The sequence below is a fragment of the Echinops telfairi genome, unplaced genomic scaffold (assembly GCF_000313985.2).
Source record: "Echinops telfairi isolate 266 unplaced genomic scaffold, ASM31398v2 ScPeMD7_23;HRSCAF=83, whole genome shotgun sequence".
Classification (NCBI taxonomy): Eukaryota; Metazoa; Chordata; class Mammalia; order Afrosoricida; family Tenrecidae; genus Echinops; species Echinops telfairi.
Window position 1 is genome coordinate 46,829,728 of NW_022103920.1, and position 9,808 is coordinate 46,839,535.

At 41.5% G+C, this 9,808-nt stretch overlaps 1 protein-coding gene across 1 annotated transcript in view; it reads right to left on the reverse strand.

Moving 5' to 3' along the window:
- The window catches only part of SEMA3C (semaphorin 3C), a 183,342-nt gene that overhangs the window by 48,933 nt on the left and 124,601 nt on the right, over positions 1-9,808 (reverse strand). The window lies entirely within an intron of this gene.

Below are 9,808 nucleotides of genomic sequence, written 5' to 3' on the forward strand. Positions count from 1 at the left end.
CCATCCAGCTTCTGAGACTCGAACCCTTAATGGAAGTAGAAACTGCATCTTTCTCTTGTGGCATGGTAGTTTTGAGCTGCTGACCTTTGGAAAGACAGCCCAAAGCTTCACCACTAGGCCACCCGGGCTCACTGACTCCACGGCAGTGTGTGAGCCCTTTCAGGATTCCTTCTCCCAGCCAACGGTTTCCATTCAGTGCACAGTCCCAAAGTTTGCTCTTTAGAGACGACGAAACATCAAACGATAGCGCCCTCTCTCCATCTCTGCTCTTATATCTATTTCCTGATTCTGATTTCGTTTTCTTTATAGTACTTGTTCACCTAACAAGATGTATTAGTTGCTTGTGTATTTATTATCTGCTTCTTTTTCAAAAAGGAAATTGGACCTTTTGTGGTTATTGCTTCAACTTCAGACCTCTCCGAAAGTTGCCAAACAATAGATATAAAATAAACAATTGTTGACTGAATGGATTATTCTATTACATTTGGCTGCAATTGTACTAAAGTGATGAGATGAGACGCAAGAGTCGGAGTAGATCAGCAGTCGGCAGAAAGCAGTAATGCGCTCCATGAGAAGGATGGCCTGGAAAGAATCAGCAATTCTGGAGAGAGAGCCAGACAAGGCTCCTGAGGTGGTAAGGGGAGGGGTCCCGAGACAAAATTCCAGGATAAGTGGAGAACTGCCAAAGCTTGGCACTCAAACTCAGTTACTACTAGGGCCAGAGTATGAAAACACATGTGCAAAACTGCTGCATACAGTCTTTAGCACATACAAGCATTTTTGTCCATTCAACCCATTTCATATTAAGTATTTCTCCTTTCAGAAACAAAGCACTTTGCCAAAGCACTTCCTTTTTTTCCCCCTCGCCCCACATGGAGCTCCTACTCAAGTCTTGATTTCTCCCGAGGGAAGAGAATCGGAGTCAAAGGAAAGCATAAATGAACGAGTCTCATCAACAGCGTCTCCGCAGGCCCAGAGGCGAGCGGGCTCCAGAAACAAGGCTTCCGGACACAGTGGATCACATACGCTTCACAGAAGGTGGCAATGGATGCTTACTTTCAATCATGTTCTCCAATAAGGAGTATACTCATTTATGCTTAGTGCAGCCATATTTCAACAAAACAAAAATATGTAAGCTGCAAAAATATTAATGCAGATTCAATGACCAAAAAAAAAAAGGTAAACAAACCCAGGGACCAAAAGGATCAAGAGAAACTCTGGGCTAAAACTTGCAACACTGCAATCATTGTAGCACCCCTGGATCGGTAGGATGAGGCTGGCCCAAAACCACAAATAATACTCAGCCAATTGATATTATGACCTCACTCAGTTAGACATGGGCTGCATCATCCTGAATGCAAGTTTTAGACTAAATTAACATTACTAGCATTCTTTTACAGGACCAGTAAATGTAATTCTCTTTTTATAGAAAGGCCCAACAGGCAATTAAATGACTTCACCAAAGGAAGATAATGAACAAGTAATAAAACTAAGCCTCTCTTCTGCACCGCCATGAACTTGACTTTCATCTGGGGCTCATATCTTCTTTAAAGAAGCATTATATTTAAATATCCATGTTTATAAATTGGCCACAGTGCAGGCCAAATGAGGACAAAGAATTTAAGTTGAGGGTGTTCTCAGCTGATGAATGCATTCCATACTTCTGTGAAGTATCGAATTATGGGCATTTTCTGTCCTAATTCTTCACACAAAGTGGAAAAGGGAAATATATTGCGCACTGAATGAAAACATGGAAAGAACCATGCATGCACAGTTGAAATAGATCCAGCCATCCATAAAACACTACCAATTATGGGTTTGTAAAGCTGAGACGTCCCCTTAACTCTTGGCTTCTCTAAGTTCTAAAAAAATCTAAAGTTTAGGATGTATTACTAGACATCATTCCCTTTGGGATGTTTTTCTAGCATGTGCTAATATTAAATTATTAGTTTCTCGTTTCTGTGTTTTACTTTGATAATTAAAACTCAGACAAATTATTTTTTGGTGGCTAAGAACTTTAGTTATCTTAGTAATAAAAAGTTCATCAATTTGTAGCTATAAAAAGAAATGCTAATGATTAGAAAACGTTGATTAAGAAATAGCAACTAAAGGATAAGTGTGTGTGTGTGTGTATACACATGTATACATGTGTATACACACACAGAGTGAGTCATTGAATGTAGACCAACTCAAAGAAAAATGCAGACCTCCTGGCTTCAATATTTATAAACACAAAAGGAACTGGCACTGCTTTCTTTTTCAGCCGGTGTATTTAGCACATGGAGAACAAGTTTCATACACAGAGGAAACTAGCAATTTGAAATTTCCAACCAGCTAGGTTCTTATATGGTCTTATACAATTTGACTTGAGTAGATTCCAAAGTATGACAAGCCCCGATCCGAGTAGGACAGTGCTCCAAAGGATTTTCCATGCTTGTTGAAATTGTCAGACCTTTCTTCTGATCACCTCTGGATGAATTTAAACCACCAAGCTTTTAGTAGCCAAGTGCCTCTGAACCATTTGCATTGCCAGAGATTATCCGCGCCCCCCTTCTTTCCCAATAAACCCACCACCATTGAATCAATTATGACTCTCAGCAACCCTACATAGGATTTCTGAAGTGGTCAATATTTATAGAAGCAGATCTATATCCTCAGTGGTGGCTGGTAGATTAGATCTGACAACTGTGTGATTAGCAGTCCAATGCTTTCCTATATATATTAGCATAAAAATGAACATGTTTGGTTTACTATATACCTCATCAATTGAAATTTGTTGTTTCCCAGTGAAACAGACAAAACATCTGTGGTGTAGTGAATTGCTTGTTACGGGCCTACTTTGTAGCTCCCACCAAGTGACTGAAAAGTGTTATGAAAACGTGAGGTGATTATGGCCTACTGATAGTTTGCTAATAATAAGGGACACGACACCCTTGCAGAATGGGAACATGCAAATAGGCTGTATAGAGCCTAATGTAGGAATTAGTCTTTAACGGGCTAGGCTTACAATGAGTCATCCCAGAGGCAGAGACGGGTAATATCACTACCATCAAGAAAAAAGGGGCAGGGGGAACCTGAGATCCTTGTTCTGGGAACTTTCTTGATTCCAAAAACAGAGACAGACGACCAGAAATGTGACAACAGAAAAGAGGAAAAGTAGTGGCAGAGAATTCTCAATAAAGAGACATCAAAACCACAAGACTGGCAGGAGACAGAGCGTGGGTTTCCCAAAGTATGAGAGCTGAGTGCCTTCAGGTAGCGGCTTACTGGTAGAGGGGGAGCCCTTGAGCACTCGTTAGCAGAATTAAACGAGCTTTATAGCACTTGTCCAAGTAGGGCAGAGGCTAAGGGACTCGAGGGCGTAGAAAAGCTAAGGGGTGGAACAGGAAATGCCTGTAAGCATGAAAGAAAGAAATGTATTCTGATTGAAGAACTGTAGCCTGAGTGTTCTTATCTTGAACGGCTGAACTGCAGTCTTTTCTTCCCTTCAAAACCCCATAATTATTATTAATGTCTATAAGTTTTGCAGTGAGTTGTCAAACCCAGCCGGGAAGTCAAGTGTGCCCTGTGAGATGTTTGGTGTCAGAATCGGTGAACCGTTTGGAGGGCAGAGGCAGGTAATACTCCTTCTACCTCAGAGGAACACGCGTTGGGCTCATGATGACTTTCCTCCTCCCACTTGTGAGATTAGAGCATGTCAGACACCATTCTATGCCACTTTTTGCAATACCCATGCAGAAATTTAAATCCACAGATATTTGGATCATTTGTTTCATATTTCAATGAACTTCTTGCTTAGCAATTAGTTCCTTCCAAAATATTATTTTCAAAATCATAGAAGAATTCTATGGATAATAATATAATAATTGGATAATAACATTAATTCCATTTCGTCAAGCCATAAACTTTGTTGATAATGAAAGAATGACAATGATGGGAACAGGACACAAGTTGATGGTCCTTTGCAAATTGTCTCTATGAGCACTTCTTTGCTTGCTCACTGTAACTCTGCCAAGTACAAATAAGTTGTGAGTAGCTTCCCCCCATCATCTTGTGATATATTAAAGCAAGTGCCTCAACTCTTGATCCATGCTGTCATGAAATAAAAGCATTTGATTATTAATTAGGCTGATGTCTCTTTTGAATAGTTACACGTTGGTCTACTAACTGAAAGGTCAGCAGTTCAAAACCACTGGCCACTCCAGGAAAAAGACGGGGCTTCCTGCTCCCATACAGAGTCACAGTCTTAGAAATCCACAGGGGCAGTTCTGTCACAGCCTCTAGGGTCGCTATGAGCTGGCGGAGATCCCATGGCAGTGTGTTTGGCTCTGGCTTGGGCGTACTACCTCCAAGAGGTACTGGTGTCATGCTGGGCTACATTTAGAGCTGCTAACCACAGGATGAAAGAGGAGGCTTTCTGCTTCATTAATGTTGTAGAGCCCCAGAAACACACAGGTGCTGTTTTTCTCTGTCCCGCCGGGACACTGTGCGCTGGAATGGACTCACTGGCCGTGAGTTTGGTTTGGAGTGTCTTCTACAAGGAGCCCTGGAAGTGCTGTGGAGGAGGCAGTTGGCCTTCTAAGTGCAAAGTTATCCGTGTAAACCCAGTAGCTGTTCCACCAGAGAAAGAGGGAGCTATTTGCTCTTCTAAGAGGCCTGGTGGTATAGTTGGGCTGCTAACCACAAGGTCAGCAGTTTGAAATCACCAAGGTGCTCCCTGGAAGAATGATGAGACTTTTCACCCGCTTGATGAGTTCCCGTCTTGGAGGGGCTGTTCCACTCTGTCCTTCGGGGTTGTTAGGAGTCTGAATCAAGTTGATGGCGGTGAGTGTACTGCTTGTGATTTTTGTTTGTTTTCGTGTGCTCCTGTAAACGTGTACAGGCTCAATGGCCCGTGATCAGGTTAGCCATGAGGCAGAGTCAACTCTGTAGCAATGTGGTTTTTCATTTTTGGTTTTCTAGAGAGAGCACTGGTAGGGGTACAGGGGACAGATGCCTTGGGTTGCAAACCACAAAGCCATCAGTTTGACTCCACCAACTGCTGCTCCATGGGAGACAAGGGTGGCTGGGTGGGTGCATGGAGACTGATCATCTGTGAAACCCTACATCGGATTTCTAGGAGTTGGAATGGATTCCGCAGTAGTGCGTTGGTTGTCTTCCAGAGAGAAATATTCTACAAAGGAAAATGGGCATATTCACGGCAAATAAAAATTGAGTCCTATGAGTACAAGATTGTAGAGAAATGGAAAATAAACACTGCAGCGTGGTTCATAATGATTGGATGCATATGCTTCAAAGTCTGTAATGTTTAACAGGAAGATTTGAAACTTACGGCTGTCAGAGTCGGTGCAGAGGTTTAGATGAGAAAACAAAGTTAGGGATGTGAAAACAACGCCTCTGAGAGCCGGAACTGCTACTCTGTTAGGACCGGAGACCAGAGATCCCAAGTGAAGGAAAGGGCCCTGAGGTGATATCCACGTAACTCTTCACAGATGGATTAGCCGTGGATAAAGAGGATTTCATGACGTTCCAGGATCGGGACTTCACTTTGGCCATTGTTCATATGAAAGATGTCCTGAGAGAAACCGAACTTGTGTTCAAATGCTAAGTATCATAGACTGTTGCTTTCGACCTACAATAATTACGTAGTTGAGAACACGTCTTTATGTACAAGCTGATGCTCATCTCTCTTACAGTAATTTTTCATGGCCTACCGGACCCTATGTGCCAGCCCTGTCATCACGTGCAGGCTGACCAACCGCAGGTACTAATTTTTATCTGGCATTCTCCGCCTGAAACAACGTCTCCTCCTCTAGTTGCCCAGATCCAGGGGCCCTTTGCAGCAGGTCCACCTCGCCTTTCTGTTCTCTCCTCAACAGAGTTGTTTTCCCTGCGATCTCTCTCTCCTCTGCAGTACTCACCTTCTTTTGAATAATCATATGAGGCATTAACTTTTCATAACTGTATGATTTATAGGTTCAATTTTATTGTGAGCTTTTCTAACTAAATCTTTTCAAACATCTAAGAAACAGTCTCTCTAAACTAAAGGCCAACTTGAAGATGTGTAACCCACAGAAACTCCAGCAACGAGCTCCTCTTTCCTTGCCACTGCCGACTGTAGATCAGAAGTTTGCTGCTCTCTTATGCTGCACCAAGTACCAGACTTGTTCAAAGTTACCTGTGCAGTAATTGAAGGAGGTTGTTCCGTTCCATATATAGACCTATTATAACTACACACTCTCATTAGGTCTGCTTTAATCGAATAGCATGTACAAACACATGTCTTGCAGAAGCTTTACACATTTTGCCCTGGAATAATAGAATACGTTAATTTGGCCACAGAATGAGTCAGCTGTCTTTGGCTGCCCTTCGCAACATACCAAACGTGTTATGGAAAAACTTTATGGCACAATTGGCAGGCTTCTTCTGACTGACTTGGGCGGGCTGGTTGCTAACACAGCTACCAATCTTGCTTTGAAAGGCTAGGGCACACTAGAGTGGCAGTATACGATTTCTGCAGTCTCATTTCTTTAAGAAAACAGTGGTGTTTATAGGGTAAGCTAGCAAATGGACTGTCGTGTGTATGGGGGGCGGGGGCGGGGATGGAGAGGGGTGTTGCAGTCACAGTTGATCCTTCATTGGGAGGACTTCAGAGATAACATTCCTAACCCTTGCCAAGAGAGGAAGCTTTGAGTCACTTGGCTGCTGAGACTGGTTGTGCGAGTAGGGTGTTAAGTGGGGGGAGCCCAGGAAAGGGACAGTGGCCAGTCGGGCTGAGTCAGACACCTGGCATCATGAACGCACTGCTCTCTGCAGGGCGGAGGGACCACATCTTCAGGGAGGTACACTTTTCCAGGAGGGGCTCAGAAGTCTATTCCCCACCCTGTCACTGATCTCATGATTCTTATTCTTTGGTTTAACTTAGAGGAGCTGCTCTGGCCTCAGCACCAGATGTGAAAAACCACAGGAGAGGAAATCTGACTACTCCCTTTTTCACAGGCGGCTCCAGCTTTGTGTCGCTAAGCCCAGGCTGGTTCCATAATTCTTTACGACGGGAAAAATGCGTCTTCTTAGAAACTCCAAAATAGGAAAAAAAAAACCAAAAAAAAAACTGTTAGCAGAATTTTCTAATTTAGTATTGGTTTCTTTTCTTTTACTAAAAAGTGTATCTATTCCTAGATTTTATATAGAATATCTGCTACTCTCTGTAAATCGTTTTCTCATTGTGGTTCTCAGAGTCCTGGTGATACTGTGTGTTAGATGTCTGGCTCTTCATTGCAAAGTCAGCAGTTCAAACCTCACCAGTCACTCCAAAGGTGAAAGATGAGACTGTAAGCTTCCATAAGAAGAATTTACAGTATTGGAAACCCTAGAGAGGGTCACAATCAGCCGATTCTGGATGGCAGTGGGTTTGATTTGGGGTTTTCAACGTGCTTCTGCTCAAGTGACTTATGAGCTAGCATGATTTGAAGCATATGACAGTTTCCACAGTGTAAATATTTTCACCACAGCTAATTTCAAATTTCCACTCTGATGCTTATTAGTTGAAATGAGGTGCACACTCTGCCTTCTGAGTTTATGCCGGCTGGCTCCAAGACACACTGCATGAAGTTCTGAGGTCTTAAACCCGGATTCAACCAGCATCCATTTTTAAAATATTCTTTTACTTATTAACTGAAGAATTCTTCTTAATGTTTTATTTGCATAGGAACAGATAGACGTTTGCTGCTATAAACAGTTGGAACAGCAATTGCTCCTATATGAATTATAATCACTGATGAAGGTTTAACAATCAGAGACACACCTTAATTGTCTATAGTAAGATGGGTCACTTCATATAGCAAGTAATATTCATGATATACATTGAATGGAATAGTGAGAGCCACGGACACACCGTGGCAGTTAAAAGTTGTTGTCTCAGCTGGTCAGCCAACAGTCCTTGACCTCAAGGACTTTACGTTGGATATATTTGTTGACTTCTGTTTCCTGTGTATAAAAATAATGAAATGCTTGCTCCAACTCCTACTGCTTTATCACCATCAAAGTGATTTGAAAAGATTTTGTTGCCAAACTTGATTAATTATGGTTTTTAAAAAAAATAATATTTTCATGGATAAGTGGAAAATTTGATAACCCTTCCAAGGTTAATTAAAAGTGAACAGATATATATATAAAATACATGTTAATGATGAATATTTGAATTTCCTAGTCAGAAAGTTAAAGTCCACTCCTTGTAATTTTAATTAAATAAGGAGATTTTTTTTAAGGCTTAGGAAAGTATTTCCTTATATGAAAAACCTCTACCCCATCCACAGCCAATCCTGGGGCTTTGGGGCCTGGCTCAAGGGGAGTCCTCCTGGGACATGGGGGTACAGAGAATGGTGTGACGCTTTGCCTGGGCATGCCTATACTGTAGGGTATGCTGAGCCCCTTTAGGGTTTCCCATATGGGATCCAATGAATTTCTTCCCTTTTGCTTAAAACAAACAAACAAACAAACAACCCCGAGAGGATGATGAGAAAATAAAGGGACAAACAAGACATTGCAAATAAACTCATGGTTGCATAAAAATAATGTTAGTAAAAAATCTGTGGGATAGATATCGAAAAGCACACTCAAACTAAGAAGGAAAACAAACAAACACAAAACCCAAACTCATGGCCATTGAATAGGTTCTGAATCATCATGACCATATCTTAGCAAAGAGAAGTCCAAGATCAAGAGGTAAGTGTTTCACTTTGTGAAGCAAATGTCCTGTTATACCTACTTTGTTTACATAATTGTTATAGCTCCTTTTCATAAAATCATTATTTTCATAAAGTCAATCTTGATTTGTTACCACTCTGTATTATAAGTAGCCCTAGTGGTGTGGGGTGTGGATGTGAAGCATTTGGCTGATGGAAAGGTCAACATTTCAAATGAGAATTTTGAACTGAATCTTCTTGCTTAAGTCATAGTTGAAGAGGAAAAACCAAAGAAAACCCTACATGATAAATTTTGAGTGTCCCAGCATGGTGATCAGGATTAAAAAAACCACTAATCTATCCCTTGCTAGAAATTAATTTTCTTAGAAAACAATATTAGTGTGAGTGTTTGCATGGTCAAATCTTCCAACTAGCACAGTTAAAACAAAGGCGCCAAGTTTGCTTTATTTTGCTCTGTCTTGTTTTTGTGCATATTATCATCTCTGCGTGTCTATCTAGATAAGATAGGGAGAATAAACAAACCTGAGGAGAAAAACACAGGACTGACAGTTCCAGGGGGACATGGCAGAAGGGAAGGGGGGTGGTGGGGGAGGAAGTAGGTGTTAACAAACCCAGGGACAAGGGAACAACAAGTGATCTAAAATCTATGTCAAGGAGGGTGTAGGAGGCCTCATAGGGATTGATCAAGGGCAATGTAACTGAGAGGAATTACTGAAACCCAAATGAAAGCTGAACATGATAGTGGGACAAGAGGAAATTAAAAGTAAATAGAGGCAAGAACTAGGAGGCAAAGGGCATTTACAGAGGTCTAAATACAGACATGTACATACATAAATATATTTATATATGGCAATGGATAAATAGATCTATGTGCATATATTTATAGCTTTAGTATTAAGGTAGTAGATGGACATTGGGCCTCTAATCAAGTACTCCCTCAACACAAGAACACTTTGTTCTATTTACCTGGCATTCCATGGTGCTCACCTTCCCAACACGATAGCTAAATACAAAATGGGTGCATAAGAAAGCTGATGGTGCCCAGCTATCAAAAAATATAACATCTGGGGTCTTAAAGGCTTGAAGATAAACAAGTGGCCATC